Source organism: Panthera onca, chromosome D1, assembly GCF_046562875.1.
Source record: "Panthera onca isolate mPanOnc1 chromosome D1, mPanOnc1 haplotype 2, whole genome shotgun sequence".
Lineage (NCBI taxonomy): Eukaryota > Metazoa > Chordata > Mammalia > Carnivora > Felidae > Panthera > Panthera onca.
The window spans coordinates 110,572,161-110,597,064 of NC_138348.1; positions in this window are offsets into that span (position 1 = coordinate 110,572,161).

Sequence of the window (24,904 nt, forward strand, 5' to 3'; positions counted from 1 at the left end):
GCCGGGGTCTGTGCACCCCTTCTGCTTGTAGTGGCCTCCACTGGAGTGCCAGAGCCGTCCTGGAGTGTGTGTGTGCGCATGCCCTTGCACATGGGTGTGTAATCTGCATCATGCACCTGTGAGTTGGAGTTCTGTGTCTGTGGTTATATTGACTGTGGACATGAATTGCCTGTTATTTGGCCGTTTTCATGTTTTCTGATGAGGTTTTGGGGTGACAGTGGGGTTCGTGGGGAAAGGATTTTTGAAGTCATCTTTGGTGCAAAAACGTGATTTCATTAAAGCACAGGGACAGGACCAGTGGCCCTGGCTGAAGAGCTGCCCAAGCACCATGAGGAGAGACTAGTTATATACTATGGAGCTGGGGGGAGGGAAGTTTCCAGTGAGACTTTCATATGCTAAATAAGACTCCCAGGATACTGGAGGCCTAGCTTTTGTAGAACTAGGGTTGTTTGCCCTCTAGCAAAGCATTAGCATTAAGACACAGGGAGTTCCTGGAGAAATGTTTCACTCTGTTGGCCTCAAGAATCTGTCAATGGGCTGCAGGTTATAAGGAAATTTAGTCCTATCTGCCATTTCCTTCTGCCTTAGTTTCCTACATCACTATGGAGGGATGTTGCTGGGGTTCTAGGAAACCAAGTCCATAGGTTTCTGGAGATTACCATTGCCTTTTTCTCGTGATTTACTAAGGTATTTGTAAATAGATGGAGACAGGCCCTGCAGGACTATGATCTCTGTTAACCATTTGTTTTTCTTTTCTTTTCCTTTGTTCTTGGGCAGCCAGGAGTGCCCAAGGGATATCACACATATCCCACCTGGGGGTGGGGGCGGGGGGTTTAGGCCTGGCAGCTTGCCTTATGCTCCCTCATCACTTTCCTCTTGTGTTTATCTGTATGCATGTGTATCTGTGTCTGTGTCTCTGAATGAGCATATATCTGCTGTGCAAATCTCTGTGTCTGTGACTGTATTATCTGTATCTCTCAGGTACACGCGTCCCTGTGAGAGTATCCGTGTGTATCTGTGTTTCATGTCTGTGTATTGGTTGTATGTGTGAATTTGCTGTCACTTTGGGTGTTTCTGACCACAACTGTGTGTGTGTTTTCTGTGTGCCCAGTGTGTATAGGGTTTGCTTCATGGGAGTGTTGCACATGTCCCTGAGGATTATCCTACCCGTTTTATGGAGCTAAAAACTGTTCAAGGTCACCTGGTGCATCACTGCAGGGACTGAGATACAAACCTGAGAGTTCAGCCTCGTTCCTCACCCTTTGCTGTAAGCAGAGTCTGAAACTCAAGAAAGCTACAGGAAAGGGAATGTTTGAGGTAAAGAAAGGCCCTCCAAACCTGATTTGCCTTTTTCACTTCTAAACAGGTTCTTCATCATGAGCTTCAGGGGGTCCCTGGACCCAGCGGGTGTTGAGTGGAAATTTTGTCTGTGCATTTTTCTGGAACAAGAAGCCATAGGTTTCACCAGTTTCTCTAAGGAGTCCCCCCCAGAATTCCATGTTATTCAGGCTTTCAAGAGAGTAGCAAAGTAGGTTATCAGGACAGCTACCAAGAACTTGGTCAGCACTACTATCTGCATAACCCCTGGGCTTCTCCGGAGTGCTGAAATTCCTGAAAACCCAGCCCAAAAACCAAGGATGCTTTTCCCCAAGGCAGTCCTTCCCAGGGCATGCAATGGAGATGAGAATTCTTAAGAGGCCTCCATATCCTGGAAAAGCAGTCATCAAAGTAGAGTCCACTCACTCTAAGCACCACATAAAATGACTCTGCATAAGGACAGGAAATGTGAGAACTCCTGTGTATGGTCTTTAGTTGTTAAAGTGAGGAATCAGGGGTGCCTGGGTGGCTCAGCTAAGTGACCAGCTCAGCTCATGATCTCGCGGTTCGTGAGTTCGAGCCCCTCATCAGGCTCTGTGCTGATGCCTCGGAGCCTGGAGCCTGCTTCGGATTCTGTCTCCCCCTCTCTCTGCCCCTCCCCTGCTCATGCTCTGTCTCTGTCTCTAAAAAATAAATAAAATGTTTAAAAAAAATTTTTTAAATAAATAAAGTGAGGAATCAATGCAATATGTGGATGGATGCTGGTACCCTCACTTGAGATGCCCACGTCAGACAGGGAGAATCAGGAAGCTCAGACCAAGAACAGTGACTGGCAGTGGCACCCTCACTGGGGTATGTTGCCCATATTACAGCTATGAGCCCCCCAAAAGGAGATAAGCAGATGCATTATCTAGGGTTAGCAAGGCTAACCATCACTAAGCAGGCACATGGCTTAACCACCCCTCCTCACCCCAGCCCTAACAGAACCACAGGCTGAAGAAAATACTGATAGAGGAGGCACAAGAAAACAATTGCGTCGACTCTCCCTTTCTCTTCAACAGCTAGCTTGTCACAAGGCTAAAAACGATGTCCTATTCAGATCAAAGCAAAGTCAGCCAAGAATAATCAAAACTCTCCTGTACAATATTCAAAATATGGACTGTTTATTAATGGTAAGTTTCTTCCTCAACATATATCATGCTTTGACATTAGCTAATGATTCCACGACATCATCATCCTTACAAACAAATTTTAAAATAACATTGACTGCACCTTCAGCTCAGTTTAAAATGTGTTATTATGTATGCTTTATAATGTACCTAATAACTGTTCACTGGTATTATTAGTACAACAAATGTGTATGGATTAGGGTACATACTAAAAAACATGTGAAAATACGTGTCCATAAAGCTTCATAAATAAGACCATGGAAATCACCAACTGTGTGCTGTAAATCAAACAAAATTCCCAAGGATTTGCCATCTCTTTGTGGCACCTAGTTTGGGTGCTTCTCAAACGATGTGCATTCATGCTACCTAGGGGCCTTGATAAAATGCAGATTCTATTTCAATAAGTCTGAGGCAGGGCATAAGATTCTTCTGCTCAAGCTCCCAGGTCATGAAAATGAGGCTGCTCCACAGGACACACTCTGAGTACTAAGTCCCTAAAAGAACTATAATGGTAACTTTTAAGTGTCCACTTTACTGGGCCACAGGGTGCCCAAATATTTGGTCAAAGGTCATTCTGGATGCGTCTGAGAATGTGCGTTTGGATGAAATGAATGTTGACATTCAACAGACTGAGTAGATTGCCCTCCATTGTTCGGGTAGGCCTCGTCTAATCAGTTGAAGGCATGCACAGAACAAAAGGCCGACCCTCTCCTGAGTAAAGGGGAATTTTCCTGTCTGACAGCCTTCAAATCCATATATGTATATATAAATAGAGTTCTCTTTCTCTGGGGAACCCTAACTAATACAAGTACCTTACTAAAGAAACTATACTTTTCCTTGATATCACTTGTCCCAGTTCAGAACAATTAGGTTGAAACACTGCCATTTTTTGTAGTCATAAATGATTGAATATTGGCAATTTCATAAGGTTCAATTTAGTGTCAATTTCCTTCTAGATGTACTTGTGTGTTACCTGTCTTTGGCCATTTGACTGCATTCTTTGAGTGCAGGGATTGTGTCTGTACTGTCACTACTCTCTTATAGCTCTCAAAATAGTGCTAGGTATGCCGTAGGTGCTCAATAAATATCAATTAAATGAATATGTGAATGGGTGAGTGAATGAATGAATGAATGAATGAATGAAAGAGGAGATACTGTTTTTTGTAAACTGGGATGTCAGAACCCAGAATCTCTTTGTGCCAGATACTGTTCTAGGCACTGAGGATACAACAGTAGAAGAGATTCGCGAAGTGTCCCCGCACTCCTTACTGTGGACAGTAACGTAAAGAGACGGATAATCAAGTAGCAAACCAGGAAATTAACAAGTTAATTTTAGGCTGTAATGTGAAATGAAGCAAGTACCACCAAGCGATGGGCTGGCAGGGGCTGGGGTGGGGGGGCAGTGGTAACTGAGCCTGGGTCGTCAGGGACGACTTCTCAGACAAGGTGACACTGGAGCGGAGATCTCAATGGCAAGGGACCCAGCATGTGAGGTCTGATGGAGGATAATTCAATCCAAGCCAACACAACAGCTCCAAGGTAGCAATGAGCTTGACATATTTGAGGAACAAAAAGAGAATACGGCGTTCCTTCACTTTCCAATTACAGCAAGCAAATAAAAGACCCCAACATTCCCAAACAGAGCTGAGAACCTCCTCATCTTGGTTCAAAGCTTCCAGGAGTCCCGAGGTCTAAACCGTGTTCTGACATTTAAACACTTGACTAGGATTCCGGAGCATTTTCTCTTGTACCAGAAGCATCTTTCAGTCTTTCAAGATCTCAAGGGCTGTGGGCAGGAGGTAACTTTCTGGAGTGGTGGTTACGGGCAAAGCTCCTCAAACCACACTTAAACTTAAAACGTGTGCTTTTGATTGTGTAAAGTATATCCCACTGAAGGGGACTGCTAAAATGCAAGGACTCCATTGCCCAAAGAGAAGTAACCTGCCATGAAAAAGGATATAGACAGACTACTCCATGGGCAAGGAGACGTGCCTGCAAGGGTTTCTCCAAGCTGGGGAGCTGGTCAAAGCCAGAGGGTAACCACAGACATGCAGGGAAAAGGGGAAGCAGGAGGAAGAGAGAAAAGGCAAAAGAAGGGAAGACATTTATCGCTTGATGTCACTTCTTTAGAAGGGACTCCAGCTCTTCTGAAGTGTGTTTGAAAAGCACCCAGGACACTGTGCTGTGTAATGTGCCACTTGGATTTCTGATTGTTTGAAGGTGGGCAAAATAATGGCATGTGTTCCCTCCCGGCCTCAAGTGTATGGAGCGTTAACAGGCATTCCTGCCCCCAAGGTCATTTCTCATCAATGCTTCCTCCAAGGGCACTGGCCCTGGCAGGGGCAGATGCAGGAAACACTCCTCGTCTTGGTCTAACAGCGGCTCCTGGAACTGGCCCCCCTGTACGTGTTGCCATTTGCAGAACAGCAAGCACTTCTTTGTGATCTGAGAGCACAGAAGTCCTGCACGTGTCCGCTCAAAGGCCGTGCAGCCTAGTGGTCAAGGACCTGTGCCCTGGCCTCAGACTGTCCAGGTTGGAAGTCTGACTCCTCCATGCCCCAGGGCCTTGTTCATCCTCACGGAAAGAAATCTGTGCCTCTTCAAAGGCACAGGCACACTGTCCTAAGGCCTGCCTCACTGGGGCAGGACCTGACATTAGAGGAGAATTTATACCCAAGCTCACGGCAAAATAGAAGGCTGGACAAGAGTTCTTTAATATCACCCAGGCCAACACTTTGCAAGGCATTCAGGGTGGCCATACCTGGGTCTTCTCTCCTAGTCTGAACCTGTCACCCTCCGCTGCTTAACTCTGAAGGAGTTAGGAGCCTTGACCAATGTCACACAGCTAAAAAGATACAACAGAGCGAGGGCTAGGTACCCCTTTGGCAGGTAAGGGGTAGAAAATTCCAGTAATAAGGGTGATGGCAAAGGGGTAAAAGTTGCTGAGCAGTGACCATCAAGAGGTCCTGTGCTAAGGGCCTCCCAAGCCCAGTCTCAGTGAAACCCTCACACAAGCCTAGGACATAGGGATCACCATGGTCTCATTTTACAGACAAGAACCTAGAACTCAAAGAGGTGAAGTCACTTTCTCAAGGCCACACAACTCTCAAGTGGCCAGGCTGGATGGAAATCTCCGGCCATCTGACTTGAGATCGGCCTGACTGCGTCTCCAGGCACTGCAGGGACCAGCACTAAGGGAACTGGGTGGGGGTGGAGAAGGAGGTGAACCTGAGAGCTTCCTAAAGAGGGAAGTCACCCCTGGGAGGCAACCAACAGCTTCCCTGGGAAAATGCATGTCAGTTGTTGTCGGTTCTACCAATTTCTCAAGAGAAGTCAGAAATTGGGATTTCTATGTGAAATCTCCTTGGTTCTAAGTTGGGTTTAAAACACAATATATAACAGACACTGAAGAAATTTCACAGCCCAGACGCAGTGAGCCTTGACTGGATCTGAGTTTGGAAGCCCAAGCTCCAGAAGACATTTGTGGCACGACCAGGAAAATGTTACCGTGATTGGCTATTTGATGGTATCACAGAGTTTCTGTCCTTCTTGAGTGTGATCCTGGGACTGTGTTGTGTGGGGGAATGTCCTGGTTCTTAGGCGATCCACGCTGAAGGATTTAGGGATCAAGTGCCACGTCTGCAACTTCTTTTCAAATGTTTCCGCCAAGAAACAAAGGAAAAAGAAATGGAGGGAGAAAGGGAGAGAGAAAATGAAAATGCAGAGTGTGTACTAAAGCAGATATGACAAAATACTCATCATTGTGTGGCCTAGATTAGTAACTCTCAATTGGGGGTGATTCTACCCCCGGATGACATGTGGCTACGACTGAGGACTTTTTTTAACTGTCACAATGCACAAAACAGATTCCCACAACCAAGAATGAGCCACCCCAACGGCAGTCGTACCGGGAGTGAAAAACCCTAAAGACATTTTTATCCTTCTTTCAAGTTTTGTCTTTTGTATGTGTAAAATGTTTCAGTTAAAAAAAAAAGAGAGAGAGAGAGAAACTTAAAAATAAAAATAATACATAAATAGGGGTGCCTGGGTGGCTTGGTTGGTTGCGCATCTGACTTCGGCCTAGGTCATGATCTCGCCGTTCCCGGGTTTGAGCCCTGTGTTGGGCTCTGTGCTGACAGCTTAGAGCCTGGAGCCTGTTTCAGATCTGTGTCTCCCCCACCCCCTCTCTCTCTGCCCCTCCCCTGCTCATGCTCTGTCTCTCTCTCTCTCTCTCAAAAATAAACATTAAAAAATTTTTTTAAAAAGAATACATAAATAGCAATACCTTGCAGACCAAACAAAACATGTCAGTGTGGTTGGGTAACCACAGCTGGCCACTGTTTGCAGTCACTTGTTATGATACAGAGGGGCAGGATATAACGCTGCTGTGGCTGGTGAATGAGGGTCTCTGAAGCTCTGCCTGTATCGTGGGCAAGACCCCCGCAGCTCCTGGAATTAGAGACTTTCTCCTGTTTTCAGGTACCAGTTGGCCCAGAAAGGAGCAGCTGACATGCCCAGGACTCTGGGTCTGAAAACTGACATCACAGAGGCCTCTTCTGGGATACCACAAGTGCACGGGGTCACCAGAAGCAGTTGGTGACATGGGGGTGCCTTCCGATGAAATGAGAATGAACCCTTCATCTCAGTGACCGGCACAGCCCAAGACAAAATAAATTAAGAGGCTGTGGCTGAGATGTTAATTTCACCCGGAAGCTCTCAGGTGGCTGGGTATACGCCACCCAGGTACCCCCTGACCTGTGGCTGGGACTTGAAATGAGTAACTGCATACACAGTGCAACATGCATTTGGATGGTCCTTGGGGCAGCCCCCAGCACCACAAATACACAAAGCAGAAATACGTGCAGAAAACACACAACCAAATGCAAATAAGAGAGTGGCACTGGATTAACGCATCCATTTCCAAGACTGAAATAGTCCCAAACTCAAGAACAGCCTTCCTTAAACGTGTAGGCCACTTTTGAGGCCCCATTCAGGGAGGCTGTTACGTGCAGATTTCTGGGGCACATCCCAGACCTTTACTGACCCGGAATCTTTCCCTTTCCGGACAGAACACGGGAATATGCAACCCCACCCCCACCCAAAACTCACTCAAACTGAAAACACGGTTGAAATCAGGGGGCTGGGGACTGCAGTTTTATAACTAACTGGGTGACCTTGGAGAAGCCACTCAACCTGAGCCATGATTTTCTCATCTATAAGTGGGAACTGGTAGCACCTGTCTCCTAAGGTGGTCACGCACACTAAAGGAGTGTTTGCACACGCATGCACACAAGTGTGTATGTATACATACACACACACACCCCTCTAGTGCAGTGTGCCTGGCAAATGTTCCTTCCTTTTCCGTAATAGTAACTGGCCACACACTGGAAAGCCTAGAGAGCTTTACAGAAGTACACAGACTCAGCAACCCTAGAGATCCTGATCTAAATTGCCTAGGGCGGCCCCTAGCACGGGGTTATTTTGGTTTGGTTTCTTTTTTAAAGCACTCCAGGTGGTCCTAAACAGCAGCTGGGGTTGCAAACCACACTGGGGAAACTGCCAATAAAAATCAACTATCAGGGGCGCCTGGGTGACCCTAACCCTAACCCTAACCCTAACCCTCTGGGGGGGGGGGGGGGTGGGAATCATCGGATACTCTGAGTATAAATAGAAAATAATTACTAGTGAGTTGGTAATGTTCCTTCCCTATTTTGGGTGGGTCTCTGTTCAGGTTTTTTAGGCAGGGGCACGGAGCTCGTGCATCCACGCGAGCACACATGGGCCTCCGCCGGAGGTGTGGGGAGGGTGTGTGTCTGTGTGTTGGGGGGTGGGGGGACATATGGAGACCCCGTTGCCCGCATTCGGCAAGATCGAGCTAGCTAGCGCCCAGCCATCCAGCTGTCCCAAGATGGCCAGTCGATCTCCAACCCCGCCCGCCCAGACCTCAGGCCTGCGTCGCGTCTGGGGGCTGCTTCCCGGTGGCTGTGTCCTCTGCCTCCAAGGTTACTGGATTGTGCGAATCAATTTAGACACTTTTTCAAGGAGCAAAATTAAAATCGCTCCATTAATCCCCAAATGCCTTCTCCCATCTGCTGCAACTCGCTCCCACTAGGACTTGCATAATGAAAGTTGAAGGAAAGTTGAGGAATCAGGGGGCAGGAGGGGGGCTCCCGCCCTTGGAGTCCGCGCCAACCCCTGCAAGGGGCGCAGCGCGGGGCAGAGGCCCTGGCCCCCAACAGGGAGAAGTGGCGACAGGGGAAAGCGGGGAGGGGTCCGGGTGGCGGGGAGGCAACTAAGGTTCTAATTCCAGGGACCTGGTAGCTCAGTGAGAGGCGGCGGCTCCAGGCAAGGCTTTTGTTCTCGCCCTCCCCTCTCTCTCTCCACCTCCTTTTCGCCAGCCTTGTGAGTTGCAGGCTGCACACACCCCTTCCCTCCCTCACACACACCTTCCCTGCAGGGCCCGCCTGCCCTGTTTACCTAGAAACTAGCATCTGGAATCCGAGGGGTAGACCCCTTGCCAAAACCCAAGACTCCGGGGGCCGTGGGCTTCCGGGCTGTGTGTGTCTCAGATCCGCCTCAATCCTAGGCGGGAGGGGGCGGCGAGAGGGTGAAGGGGGGTGGGCAGAGACCACCCCCCACATACACACACGCGCTCAAGTCCACACCCGTGCGGAGCCCAGCGCCCCCTCTCCGCGCTCGGAGCGAAAGTTGGCTTCCCGGGCGACCTCTCCCAGCGGAGGTGCGGGCGGTGGGGGACGCGCCATTGCCCACGGAAAGGTGGAGAAGGAAGAGGAAAGGTGGAGGGAGAGCGGCGCCGGGAGGGGAGGCGGGGGGTGGGGGGAAAGGGTTGAGCCCACCTGGACACGTGCTGCCTTTGCCGCCCGTGCGCTTTCTCCAGCCCCAGCTTGAAGATGCCTACAAGCACAATGACGTCCCACCCCGCAGATGATGAGGGTGGTCTTGTCCTTCGTGGGGTGGTGCAGGGGGTCGTCCTTGCGCGCGGGGGCGGGGGGGGGGGGGGGCTTGCGGGTGTTGAGCCACAGCGGAGTGTCGTGCTTGGTGCAGGTGCTGTGCCTCAGTCCCGCTTCTTAAACAGGCGGCAGAACCGGAAGTCACAAGTCCCGCAGCAGCAGATGAAGTCTCCCGAGTGAACGGCTGGTCCCACTGGCCCATGACATCGAAGTAGCTCCGGCAGAAGTCCGGGGTGGGCGCTCGGGTACGGCGCTCGTCTGAGACCCCCGCGCCCTCGCCGGCCCCTCCCCAGGCGGCCCCGGAGCGGTTGCCACCCCCCCCTCCGCCAGCACTACCACACCGCCCAGCTGCGCCAGCTGCCCGTGCCCCGCTCGCTCCTGCGCCGGGCACCCGCGGGCGCACAGCTCGGTGAGGAAGCAGCCGAGGAGCAGCCGGAGGACGCGACGAACCAAGTCTCCCAGCCTGGGCTCGGCCGCTGGGCCGCCGCGTCTCGCGGCAGGCAGGCAGCTGCGCGGGGCTCAGGCAGCTGCGCGGAGCTCAGCCCTTGTTCGCCTCCCGCGCGCCGCACGCCGAGGGGGAGGGACCGGGCGGGGAGCGGCGCGCCTGGCGGGGCGTGGGGAGGATGAGTGGGGGCAAGCGCTGGGTGCAGCTCCGGGCGGCTACGGGGAGAGGCGGGGGCCAGAGGGCGGCGGAGAGCTGGTCTGGCCGCGGCTCGTCTAGGCCGGCGGCTCCGGACTAGCCGCCCTGCGCCCGCTCTCAGGATCCCTCTCACCTCTCCAGCTCGCCACGTGCCCTGGAGAGAGCCCAGCAACGCTTGTGGAATGAAGGGAGGGCAGGAGGAGAGGGGGAGAGGGGGAGAGGGACGAGCGCGAGCTCGAGTGGGGCGGGTGCGCGGAACAGGTGACTCGGGAGCGCTGGCGGGAGCGAGTTGGGGGGCGTGCGGCGCTGAGCTAGGCTAACGGGCGGGGAGTAGGGAGCTTCGGCAGCCACTGGGGCTGAAGGCAGCGCTCGGGTTTCCCAGCAGGTGGAGGATGGCTGCGGGACCTCCCGCGCCCTCTCCGGGAGGGAGGCGCGGCTCAGACCTGTTCCTGGCTAAGAGGCGGCTCAGCCCGTGGCTTTTTCAGGCGTGAATCTGCAGGAGCTGTGGTTCGAATCTGTCCTCCAGGGAAGGGGGGACTCGCAGGGGTTAGGTGGGGACAGACTAAGTGGTTTCCACTCCAAGGCCGACTGGGGCACAGTTTGATCAGGATCGCCTCTCCATGGTGCCCGGGGCCGCCTCAGCTCGCTTCGCCCTGCCCTTCCCCGGACTGCGCCCTCTAGCCAGGCGCGCGTCCGGGATGGTTCCACTCCCTGGGATTTGCGGAGGACCAAGGCTTAGCTGGGAAGGCGGGGTGGCAAGCCACTGGCCCCGGGGTAAGCACCCCCGGGAGAGGGCGGTGGGAGGAACTGAAGTCAAAGAAGCGCAGGGGGTAGGGAGAGGCAGCAGACCAGGCCCAGGCAGGGGCACGTCTCACGTCCCGGAGGGTCTTTCCTTGGGACTCTGCCAGGCCCCAGGACCTGCCACTTCTGTCCCTCTACGACCTGGCGGTGGCCTTCTCTGCGTTCCTTAGGAGGGCACACCGCCGCGCCGCGTCTGCGCACCCAGATCCGTTGCAGCGGAAGGCCTGGACATCTAGCCTCAGCCACCCTCCCACGCCTGGAGCCCGCATCTGGGTCTCCGGAGTTGGCTGGCCCTGTGCTCACGGAGCCCCCCAGACATCCTCACCCGATGTGGCGCAGTCCGGCCTTGCTTCCCTGGCTTCGAGCCTCCGGTCATCACCCGTCAGCATTTACAAATCTGCTGTCTCCACCCAGCCGATTCCAGCCATCCGTCGGCCCTCTCTCATTTTCTCCCACTTCTTTCCTCTGCTTGAATTTGACTCCAATAGCCCCCAAAACAGGATTTGCACCAAAGCCGCTACACGGAAGTTAGATCTCCCACGCCACTGCGTTGTTGTTTTTTGGTTTTTTGTTTTTTTAATTTCATTAACTAAGTATACACTTTGCAGTCAGCTGGGCGGTTTGCAGGGAAATGATGTCTCCACCATCCCACCCCCTCCATTGGGCTTCAGTCAGGGCCTTCTCAAGGCATTTTCATTTTCAAAGCACCAAAAAGTTGGGCCACATAGAAAATGATATAGTGGGTTCTCTTTAACTGAAACAGCATGGTTGGGGAGGTGGTTATTGGACTCTATTGCAAGCTTTCTCAGAATGACAGGGAGCTTCGGTAATTAATTGTGCCTTCTCTTGGAAGAATGTCACCTCCTGTCTTCCGAAAGACTAGCATAGAATGACCCTGTTCCAGCAAAAATTGAACCAGGCCAACACTGACCCAGCATATCCAGGAGTAGGCCAGCCCTCAGAGACTCTGAATCGCAGGCTGTATTATGTCCCAAACCCACCTGGACAAGGTGTGAGATTGTTTAGTCTAAATTCATCACAGCCTCCGAATGAGGTTCCCGAAATAGGGGAGTGTGGCATGTCTGTCGACCCACAGCCACCACCACTGTGTGAGCCTCTGCAAACACAAGCATTGGTGTGTGAGAGCTAACGATAGCTGACATTTATTTGATGCTTACAACATACCCACTAAGCTCACCTCTTCCAAAGTCACCTCCTCACAGATGCTCAAAGCAGTGCCTAGGATCTCGCAGACAATCTGGGAATAGGTGCTAAACCACTAGAGTGACTGATCTCATTTAACTCTATCTCTAGATAATATTACCAGGCCCACACAACAGAGGGAGAGACTGAGGCTCAAAGCAGTTAAACCAGTTGCCCACCAGAGTAGCGCAGCAAGGACGCTACACAGTTGGCGTTTGACCCAAGAAATGTGACTCCTGGGTCTGTGTTCTAACCATTGCAGGTAGTGCCTTCCTAAAATAGGCCTCTAGACTCCCTGTCCACCTGACATTACATTATATATTTGGTTTTCGCCCGTCTCCGCACATTGAACGGTAAACTCCAGGGTAGAAAGGGGCCTTCACTCCTACAGCATCTCCCAGCACCTACAGCAGCCAGAAGCATGAGAAAAACTATTTACAGCCTGTTTTGATGAACTTACTAAACTCTTATGCAAGATCGTTGGTGTTAAACCAAGGGAGGAAAGGAATGCGTACAACAGGACAGACAATGGAGTTTCTGCTGTAAGGATCACACAGAGGGATTGGGATGTTTCTAGGCACTAAATCAAAATTGGAAAGGACTCTTCCAGCAGGCCTACCAAGGTCTGAGAAGCTGAGGCTCAGAGAGGTTAAGGGCTTTGTCCCAAGGTCACATGGTCAGCAAATGAGAAAGCCAGGGGTGGGTGGAGAGTGCCAGACTCCTAACCTCTGATTTCCTGCCTGCCCACCCCCACCACACCCCACCCAGGCACCTCCCAGCAAGCCTCAAGGCTGGGAGCCTAGGGCAAGAGCCTGGTAGAATAGGTCACAGACACCTTTCCACAAGAGTAGGGGGTGTTGAGCCACTTCTAAGTTTGATTTTAAAAGAGAGAGAGAACAACAACAAAAACCCACCTAAGTGAAAACAGACAAGATCTAGACAGAAAAGTCCTTTTTAGAATCTGTCTCCAATCTCTGTAAAATATTGCTTGTCACCAGAACATTTGAGTCCAGTCCTCAGAGGAGACACCCTGGTTGCTGTTCCTGGCTTTAATTAACAGAGACTGCCCCCTCTTTGTCACAGGAGAGTGCAGGAAACCTGTTTCAGAAAGAAGCCAACCTGACAGACCGACCCTTCATGGCTTATCTGCCAGATCCCAAACTTTAAACCACTATCCCTTCGAACTTCAACTAAACCAAATTCCCTTCCTATTCCCGCCTGCCCCTCTGGAATATCACCCACACCCATTTCCCAAACCTTTGAAAAATATGTATAAGAAGGGAGAATCAGGTTCATTTTACTCTTTAAAGGAAGAAAGCCACTTTCCTCTGGGTATGTCAACTCAGTAAATAGAGTCACTGCCTCCTAATAGATGTGTGATTGTTGAGAACATGCCCCATTTAGAACATGTGGTTGAGAAAGCATTTCTCTCAGAGTTCCTGGTGGGGAGGGGTGCGGTGTGTGGGGGGGGGGGAGGGGGTGTTTATTCACTTCCTAATTGAAACACCTGTCAAGTTCATAGAAAATGAAAAATCATCATCAAAGACCACCCCCTCCACTACCCAAATGAATTTATGCAAATGTGTTGAAATTAAAACGCAGCTCTTCAGGAAAGTGCTTTCTATGAAAGAGTTTATGACATTATTTACAACACAGGCACTTTTAATATCTAAGGAAGAATCTCGTTTGCTGTAGGCTTAATCATCTCAGTCTTCAGCATGATCTGCAAGGAGCCTGCAAACGTACACTCCCCAACAATTAAGGGGAAGGAGCGATGTTACGATGGAGGTTTGCTCACCAGGACTTGCAGCCCACGTCAGTCTATACTCAGCTCTACAAATTAAACTGCCTTGTGGCCCTCACCGGAAGGCGTTGATTGTTAATAGTCCTCATCGGGTGACATTTAGGGTTTCAGAAAGGTTTCTTAGCACCTGTTAGCCTTGAGAAAAAAGAAAAGAGATGACACAGAAGCTGTTGGTTGGAAACCTTAAGAGCTACCTGGGGGCTGGGGGGGGGCGGTGGGGGGATCAAAACTGGACCCCCATATACAGAGGGCAAGGAGAGACCAAAGAAGGAGGCAGATGTCTCCAGATGGGTGGGTGATGGGGTAATAAGCAAGGGAACTTACAAGGCCTGCCCTGGCCCTGCAAGGCAAGTGGATCTCTGTACCTGCCTGCCAGAATCTTACAAGTTTATATTACACACAACCTGCAATAGGGGTCAGTAGTAAATCGTCCAGATGGTCTTAATAGCACTTTGCTCTCTCAAGGCTGCATCCTTGAAGCAGACTCCTAGTGCCAGAACGGTGTTTGGAATATACATTGCAAGGACAGGGGAGCAGGTGATGAGCCTCCGATTCCCTACCTCCAGCTCAGGGGTCAACTGAAGGTCATTTCCCCTCGATGACTTTCTCCAACAGAAGCCAAAATGTGGCCAGCACCTTGCCGTGCTGGGGCAACAGGCTGATTTGATATGGTTTATTCTCTTGTTCTGAAAAGATAAAGGAAACTACAAGAGAAGTGAAGTGGGTCTAAATTTTGGTTCCCCCAGACTACAAGTAGTAGGTGAGATGAGTTTTGGTGGTACCCAAACATGTTTTTTTTAATAATTTTATATTTATTTTTAATGTGTGTCAGAAAAAAATAACATATCAAACACTTGGCTTCATGGGCAGAAACATTTAAGGTGCACATCAATTTAAAGTCCATTTAAGAAGAATGATAAATATGTTATAGTATTTATTAATAAAGTAAAAATGAAGAAAATAAGATGAAGTGTCTTGTGTTTAGGAAAAGTGGGTTTTGGTATGAGGACAGGGTTTCTCAGCTTCAATGCTATTGATTTTTTTTAATGTTTATTTATTTTTGAGAGTGAGAGACAGAGCGTGAGCAGAGCAGGGACAGAGAGAGAGAGAGAGAGAGAGAGAGAGAGAGAGAGAGAGAGAAGACACGGAATCTGAAGCATGCTCCAGGCTCTGAGCTGTCAGGCACAGACCCGAATGAGTGGCTCAAACTCACGGACCATGAGAACATGACCTGAGCCAAAGTCAGTAGCTTAACTGGCTGAGCCACCCAGGTGCCCCAATGCTATTGACATTTTGGAGTGGATCATTCTGTGATGGGGGGAGCTGATGTGGGGGGCTGTCCTGTGCATTGTAGAAGGTTCAGCAGCATCTCTGGACTCTACCCACTAGATGCCAGGAACATCTCCCAGTTGCCACAACTAAACACTGTTGATGAGCAGAGATTGTGAAATCAATTGAGAACTTCCCCATGTTTAAATCCTAGCTCTTTCTCATATGAGGTTTATGACCTCAAATGAGACACTTAACCTCTCTAAGCCTCAGTTTCCCCGTCTATAAGATGTGGATATGAATGGTGCTTTCCCGGGACACAGGGATGGCTCAGTCGGTTAAGCCTCTCTGACTCTTGATTTTAGCTCAGATCATGATCTCATGGTTGGTGAGTTCAAGCCCCATGTTGGGCTCCACACTGACAGTGTGGAGCCTGCTTGGAATTCTTTCTCTCTCTCTACTCCTCCCCATGCCCTCGCGCGCTCTCTCTCTCTCTCTCTCTCTCTCTCTCTCTCTGGGTCTCTAAATAAATAAATACATACCTACCTACCTTAATAAAAGAATGGTGCTTTCCCCAGGAATATTACAAACACTCCATATCTTCTTATATTACAAACACCCCATATCTTCTAAAATTACAAACACTCCATATCTTGCATAAAGTGCTTAGCACAGTGAAATGGAACTTTAATAGTGCTTAGTAAACATTTACTCTTATTACAGGAAACCTGAAGGAGCCTAGCAGGTGTCAGGCACTGCCCTGAGCCCTGGGGAGACAGAAGGCTGAGACAACATCCTTGCTCTCCAGGATCTCAGATCTCCAGGGCAAGACAGAACATAAAGGCAGGGCAAGCATCCTGGGTATGCAGTCTGTACAGCCTTACAGAAACCCATGCTCAGGAGGGCCCCATGCTTCATCTGCTGCTCTGCCATTGCCTTGAATCTCTTAAATGATTTCTGAACATGAGGCCTCACCAATTCTGCAGCTAGTCCTCTATGTAGGGGATGCACCTCTGGCAGAATGAGAGATCAAGCATACGGGAAATTACAGGAGGATGTTTTACTCCGCCTACACAGGCAAAGCCTTCTCTCAAAGGTGTTGACATCCCATAGTCCTAGCTTACATGTATGTAAGCATTCTCAGCAATGTGGCAGGAAGAATTTTTTTTTTTCTAAGTAGGCTTTATGCCTAGTGTGGAGTCCAACGCTGGTCTTGAATTCACAACCCTGAGATCAAGACCTGAGCTGAGATCAAGTTTAACCAATGGAGCCACCCAGGCACCCCCATTAGCAGGAAAAATTTTGGTAGATTTTCTTTAAAAATAGTTCTTGGGGTGCTTGGGTGGCTCAGTCGGTGAAGCATCCAACTCCTGATCTCGGCTCAGGGTATGATCTCACAGTTCCTGAGATCAAACCCCACATGGAGCTCTGCACTGAGAGTGTGGAGACTGCTTGGTATTCTCTCTCTCCCTATCTTTCTGACCCCCCCACAAAAATAAATAATAAACTTAAAAAAAACAGGTAGTTCTCAAATGTCAGTCCCAAGAACAGTACTGAAGTTTTCCATAGTTAAGTTTCCACTGGTCCATAGAAAATTGAGAAAAATTATGAATGATGAAATAGATATTCTATAAGCACCTCTTTTAAAGGTTGTATACTTTATATGTGTCACAATTCACTTTCTAAATTATGTTAGTCTTGGGGCACCTGGGTGGCTCAGTCGGTTACGTGTCTGACTTCGGCTCAGGTCATGATCTTGCAGTCTGTGAGTTCAAGCCCTGCGTCAGACTCTGTGCTGACAGCTCAGAGCCTGGAGCCTGTTTCAGATTCTGTGTCTCCCTCTCTCTCTGACCCTCCCCTATTCATACTCTGTCTCTCTCTGTCTCAAAAATAAATAAATGTTAAAATTTTTTTTTAAAAATTAAAAAAATTATGTTAGTCTTATATTCGTGTGTGTGTGTGTGTGTGTGTGTGTGTGTTTAAATATTTCTTACCAGGGAAAAAAATGGTAAACTTATTGTGCCTAATTTTTGGTCATTTTACTATAGATGAAATCCCAGAGACTGGGATGACTAATTTAAGAACACCACAGTAGCTTTTGTTCACAAGTAAAGTGGTAATTTGAAGCAATTCTCTGAATAATTTAAGTCCCTTCAACTGCACTGTGAAACCAAAATAGGTTTTAGGGTCATGCATTTGCCAGCTAGCTACACTGGCTAAAATGATGAGGAATCAGCTATGGCTGGATGCAAACCACACAACTCCATGGACCCATGTCTCTCTGCTGCAACAAATGCCTATAAACACAGATTGTATCAGTTAGTTTTTGCCATGTAACAAATTATCCCAAAACTTAGTGGCTTAAAATAACAACTATTTATTTAACTAACAGTTCTATAGATTGGCAATTTAGGTTGGTCTCAACTGGATGGTTCCTTTGGTCTTGGTTGGACTCACTCATGCATTTGCTGCTAACTGCCAGGTCACTAGGGTGCTGGTTGGTCTGGGATAGCCTTCATTTGGGACAGCTCCTCTCTGTCCCATGAGATTTCATAAGCCAGTAGGCTAGCCCAGGCTTTTTCACATGGTGCCTGGGCAGGGCTCCTAGTCACTAAAATAAAGCACATAAGACTTATTGAGACCCACGGTCAGAACAGGCACATCACCAGTGTGCCACATTCTGTTGGTACATAACAAGCTACAAAGGCAGTTCATGTTCAAGAAGAACATGGAAGAGTGGCAAGGTTGCACTGTAAAGGGACATGCATATGGTGCCTGGGTGGCTCAGTCAGTGAAGCATCTGACTTTTGATGTCAGCTTGGGGCATGATCTCACAGTTTGTGAGTTTGAGCTCTGTTCAGGCTCTGTGCTGATAGTGTGGAACCTGCTTGGGATTCTGTCTCTCCCTCTCTCTGCCCCTTGACCACTTGCTCTTTCTCTTTCTCTCTCTCTGAAAATAAACAAGAAGAAGAAGAAGAAGAAGAAGAAGAAGAAGAAGAAGAAGAAAAAGAAAGAAAGAAAGAAAGAAAAAGAAAGAAAGAAAGAAAGAAAGAAAGAAAGAAAGAAAGAAAAGAAAAGGGACATGCATGCAGAATGTGTGAATCACTGAAGCCATTTTTTTTTAAATATCAACTGTCTTAGTCCATTTGGGCTGCTGTAACAAAATGTCATACACTGGGTGGTTTGTAAATAGTAGAAATCTATTTCTCACAGTTCTGGAAGCTGGCAAGATCAAGACACAAGCATGGACACATTCTGGTGACCCCCCTCTTCCTGGTTCATAGCCAGCACCTTTTCACTGTGCCCTCACATCGTGGAAGGGGTGATGGAGCTCTGTGGGGTCTCTTTTATAAGAAGAGTGATCCCATTTGTGAAGATGCCACCCTCATGATCTAACCACCTCCCACAGGTCCTACCTTCTAATATCATCATATTGGTCTTTAGGATGTCCAGATGGGAATTTTGAGAGGACACAAACATTTAGAGGATAGCTTCAACCTACCAAGCAGTTCAAATGCCATTACTACCAACCACAGTAGCATGAGAATCTCCCTGTCACCAAGACTGCCTCACCGACAGTATGCCAGGAGAAACTTACACACACGTATTGTACCGTCAGCAAAGAAGCAACAGTCACATAAAGTTATACAATCTGTGTTTTCATCTACATAATCAGAACAACCCCTGTATATTGGGAAGTTCGGTACACCAACAGCCAGCCGTGTGTCCAAACCAGTAAATCGGGAGGTCCTTGGTGCCTCCCTTTGTCTCAACTTCCATACCCTGTCAGTCACCAAGTTCTGTAAATTCTCCCTCCTGAACAAACATCAGATCCTTCCTTCCTGTCATCCCCGTTCCTCCTGTTTCACTTCAGCTCTCATCATCTCTCATGGTGACGATGACACTTCTCCCTAATTTGCCTACCCCCCCCCCACCATGTCCTCATCCTGAATCTAGTTGCCTTTCATTCACTTAACAAGCCTTTATTGAATGCTCATATCATGCCAAGCACTCTGCTGGTGGTGGCAGATACAACAGGAAATAAGGGAGCCCATAGTTTGCTAAAGGAAAGAAAAAAAGACTTAATTTATTAGTCAGGGTAGGTCATGTGCTGTAGTGCATAACCACAAAATCTCAGTGGCTTAACCCAATAAATGGTGACTTAGGAATCCAGGTCCCTCCCATCATGTAGCTCCGCCATCAAAAAATCATTTACTTTCATCCAGGTGGAAGCCATATGGAGCCATAGAGGAAAGAGCAGAAGGATGGCGTGAGGTAGTTTATGGCCATGCCTGGGAAGTGGCATACATCATTCCCACCATATTCCATTGGCTGAACTTGGTCACATGGTCCCAAGTTCAGCACAAAGGAGTCTGGGAAATGTAGTGTTCCTACATGCTCAGAGGAGGAAAGATTGCTGGTGAGTAGTATAACCAGTCCTTTCTTCAGTGGATGATTGTCATGCATATAACTGGGAAGTATGGCATCCTAAGGGAACCAGGGGAGGGTCTAGTGTATTTAATATATCCTTGGATTCAGGAAGGCAGAGCAGTGGGCTAAATAATGGCCCCCGAAGATCCAAGTTCTAATCCCTGGAGCCTCAAACCTAGTACCTGGCAGAAAGGACTTTGTAGATGTGATTAGGTTAAGGGTCTTGAGACAGAGAAATTGCTCTGGATTATCCAAGGGGGCCCTAACTGTAATCATGAGTGTTCTTCTAAGAGGTAGATGGAGGGAGATTTGACCAGGGAAGAGAAAAAGGAGATGGGATGACAGAAGCAGAGATTGGAGTGATGTTCTCTGAAGATGGGGGAAGGGTACACAAGCCCCAGAAACTAAAAAGCTGGGAAAGGCAAGAAAGAGATTATCTCTTGGAACCTCCAGAAGGAATCATCCTGCCAACACCTTGATTTTAGCCTGTTAAGGTTCAATTTGAACTTCTGGCCTCCACAAATATAAGAGAATAAAGTTTTCTTACTTTAAAACACTGAATTTGTGGTAATTTGTGACAACAAGAGGAAACTAATACAAGCAGTAATGCCTACACTGAGTTCCAGATAAGGATCACTCACTAGTGAGCTAAGCAAAAAGACTGGAAGGCAGGGCTAGAAGTGGAAGTTAAGGCTGAAGGGTAGCAAGGTCCAGATCCAACAGGATTTGGCAGGGAGGAAAGAGAGGGGAGGGGGGCAGTGAATTTAAGCCTGAGGGCACCAGCAAGCCATTGAAGCAGGAGTGACCTGACCAAGATCTGCATTTTTGCACGATGACCCCACCGACCCCATTGGCTCTGCAGAGAGAAGATCAGGGGAACCAGTGCTGGCAGCAGAAGACAGTCATTTGCTTTATCCCAGGAGAAAAGTAGAAAGGCCATAATTCAGGGTCCTGGCAACATGTAGTGGAGTCAACAGGACTTGGTGATGTCCCGCCTCTGATAAGAGACATCCACTCCATCACCAACACCAGCTGTACCAACTCTGATGGTTAATGGTACCTGCAGAGGACATAACCTGCTTAGCAACCTATCCGGAATAGAGACACACTAGGGAAGTCTAAAGGAACAGGGAAGGTGCCTGTGAAGACCAGGTGCTATCCATTGGATGCCTTCTTCCAAATCCTGTAGTTGCCATGACCATCATGTCCTTTGTAATTTGAGTAAAATAGTTACAGCACCATCCCCATATACAGGGAAATCCAGCATTAACCTTCATCACCACCCACACCACAATCAAGGGATTTCTATTTCTCCTAATTACTTCTGACTCTGATTTCCTGCTTCTCCTTGTACAGCTATGCTGATGTGCACTCCACAGAGATATCCCCAACCAATGGGTGAGCTGGGGCTGAAATCCAACCTGCACTGTCCTGGCAAGTCATGTACTCTTGGTGTATACAGAAAATGATTTGATGCTTGGCATGGGCAGAACTTGGAGCTTTTGAGGAGAAAAGCAATAAAGACTGGCAATAAAGGTCAACTAGGGGGTCAGCTGAAAGTGTTTCAATGCCTTGCCTTAACAAGGACTCAAGACTGCTTCCTATAATAATGGTACCTTGTCTAACAATGTAAAACAAAGAGAGACACATCCATTCAGATTTGCATCTTATGCAGATCACTGTCCAGCCAATCTGGTCCTCATCACCCATATGGGACCGAGAAAAAGCCAACCAGTCGGAGCTGAGAACGTCTATACCAAGTCCTGTGGGGAATCCCATTGGCCTCCATGCACAGACAGGATCAAACAGTGCTGGGAAACAGAAAGGGAAAATGGATATGATTCCAGAGAGAAGCAGAAGCAAGACAAAAAGAAACTTAACTACCTTATTGATGGCTTTCTGGATCCCGAGATTTGGGGGTTCTCTGTGCTACTACTGAATCTTCCAATAAAGTCCTCCTACCTTCCTCCTATTTTTGCCCAAATTAACGCAAGTTGATTCCTGTTATAATTCTGACCTGGATACTGTGTGTCTAGTTTCTTTCTTCAGGCCTTCATCACATCACCACCAAGTGTCACATTTTGTGTCTCTCCTCCCCAACGCCATGAGTTGGCCAGATGGAGAGGAGGAGGAGGAGAGGTCAGGGGAAGGCAGGGGTGGGGAGAAGAGGCAAGAAGAGGGGAGGAGGAGGGGGGAGAGAGAAAGGTGTCATTGCATACATACGCAGAGACGTAGAAAAGTGTTCATTATAGCATTGTTTGTAATAGTAAAGGACTGAAAACAACCTCCGTCAGTGAGAGAACTGATAGTCTCCCGGAGAAATCTCTCCATCAGTGAGGTATTGGCCAAACAATCCACAGTAACTCCATATTGGAATACTATACAGCAGTTAAAAAGAATGAGCAGTGAAAAAAAATTCTAGGGGTGCCTAGGTGGCTGTCAGTTGAGCATCTGAGTCTTGATATCAGCTCAGGTCGTGATCTTGCCATTCATGGGATCAAGCCCTGCATAGGGGTCTGAGCTGACAGCTCAAAGACTGCTTGGGATTCTCTTTTCCTCTCGCTCTGCCCTTCCCCCACCTCTCTCTCAAAATAAATCAATAAAAAAAAATCGAGAACTCAGTTTAAGCATTACTGCCTTACTTACATATTTAATAAATAAATATGTTTATATTCTATATATGTTATAAATTATAATAAATCATAATTCATATTATTATACATCTAAATGTATTTTATAAAAACATGTAATAAATATACTGTCAATTATTTATTAAAATATATAAAATATATATTATATATTATATATTTCTATATATTATAAAGTATATTTATTATATGAATGTGTTTATATAAATAACACAAATATGAAACTTAGAAATAAACTTATATTGATAATATACATAATATACATGTATTATATATAAATACATACTATGTGTGTATATATATCAAATGATCTTCAATTAAGATATAATTTTTTTAAAAAGCAAGGCAGAGATACAAGCACACTAACTTTTAATTTTTTTAATGTTTATTACGTTTTGAGACAGAGAATGAGAGGGGGAGGGACAGAGAGAGGGAGACACAGAATTCGAAGCAGGCTCCAGGCTCTGAGCTGTCAGCACAGAGCCCCGCGCGGAGCTCAAAATCATCAACCTCCAGATCCTGCCCTAAGCTGAACTTAGACGCTCAACCCACTGAGCCACTCAGGCGCCCCAAGCATACTTACTTTTAGAATGCACAGACTATTTCTTGGAAGATGTACTAGAAGAAGTCGTGACCCTCACAAACAGGAAGGGTGGAGAGGCATGTTGTTCTTCCCTGCATGCTTCTGTGTGCTGTTTTTTAAACCATCTATATATGCTTCAACTATTCCAGCAAAGTAATTGATTAAAATGTTTTTAAAAGCACCTCCGTGATGGATCCTTGACCTTGACTAGACCATTTCCCTTCCTTGGGCCTCGTTTCATTCACCTGGAAAACAGGTCAGCAGAATTCAATGCTCTCTAAGGTCCCTGCTCCAAAAACCGCTTGCTAATTGCTCTGGCATAACTTTCAAATGAAAGCAGTGGTTGTCCTAGCGTTCCATAGCAGCACAGGATGTTACCATCATAATATGAAATGGCTTTTTCTTTATTAGAGTTATCTTTGGAATCCGGCGAGTTAAAGGATATAAAATGAATCATAAATAACATATTTGCAAATCATGTAGAATAAGATGATTTTTTACAAGAGGCACATTTGGGCACCTAATCAACCCCACACCCTCTGCAGAGAAAAGTCCTCCGTAGCCTAGCCAGAGATGGATGAAGATGCCTGACCCAGGAGTATCCAGTCAATTATAATGCTGACTAAAGCCAATTAGATTTGTCCTCAAGAACTTGAGCTAAGAAAACCCCGGGGGGGGGGGGGGGGGGAGGGGGGGAGGGGGGAGGGGGGCGGGTAATCCCATTACCTTAATGCTTAGGAACCAGAGGAAGTTGCATGAGAGCAGGAAATGTACAATCTTCCTCGTGCTGTATGCCCAGTGCTTACCACCACTCTGCCACATACTAGGTGCTCAATAAATATTCGTTGAGGGGTGCGGGGATGGCTCAGTCAGTTGAGCGTCTGACTCTTGGTTTCGGCTCAGGCCATGATCCCAGGGTCATGGGATGGAGCCTCGCGTTGAGCATGGAGCCTACTTGGGCTTGTCTCCTCTTTCCCTCTGCTCCTCTCTTCTGCACTCTCTCTCTCAAATTATATATGTATGTATATATATATGTATACATATATGTGTATTCATATGTGTATATTTATACACACATATATATGTGCATGTGTGTGTATATATACACATACTAGTTGAAAGAAAAACTAATCACCAGAGGAATGGTCCATAAACTCTGACAGCTGAAGATTCCCTGGTACCACCCAGTTCTTTTTCCTTTGAGACACCTAGATTTCTAGATTTTCTTGGAATTTTGTGGGATTTTTATCTTTCTTTAAAAACCCACTTCCACCTAAGCTAATTTGAACAGATTTGGGGTTCTTTCATCCAAAAGAGCCCTAATACGAATATTCTTTGTTTTCTCAAAACACAAATAATTTTTTCCCCTGAGATTCCTTTCTTTTAACTAAATCCCATCAAAATTCATAGTAACATGTTCCATGGTTCAATTCCCTGCAGCAAACGTGTGTTGAGCTAGAAACTATGTGAGACCTGAAAGATGAATGGGGCCTAATCCCTGCTACCCGGACATTACATTCAGATACAGAAAGGGAGACATACAGTTAAGTCTTTCAAAGAGAAGATCATCTGAAAGAGAAGGTTTAAACAGTGCACTGTGGGTGTAAGTGGGAGAAAGAGAGCAATATCCGGGAAGACCTCACGGAGGAGACGACCACAAAGATGGGTTTTGAAGAATGAGCAGGATGTTTAGGATAAGGGTTAGGTCATCCTTACACCACCACTTCAGCGAGGGGCGGGTGGCTCACGCTTGCGACGCTGCTCTGCGTGGGAGAGGGTTTGCGCACGCGCCACGCCCCCATCGCCTGGGAGGGGCTCGCGCATGCGCCCCTTCTGCTCCCCATATCAGCGATGTAGCAGTGATGTTCCTTTCAAGTCAGGGGTTTTCTGTGGTGCCTGGCTGGCTCAGTGGGTTAAGCGTACCATCTTGGCTCAGGTCATGGTCTCTCCGTTTGTGGTTTTGAGCCCTGGATCGGCCTCTGTGCTGATGGCTCTGAACCTGGAGCCTGTTTCAGATACTGTATGTATGTGTGTGTGTGTGTGTGTGTGTGTGTGTGTCTGCCCCTGC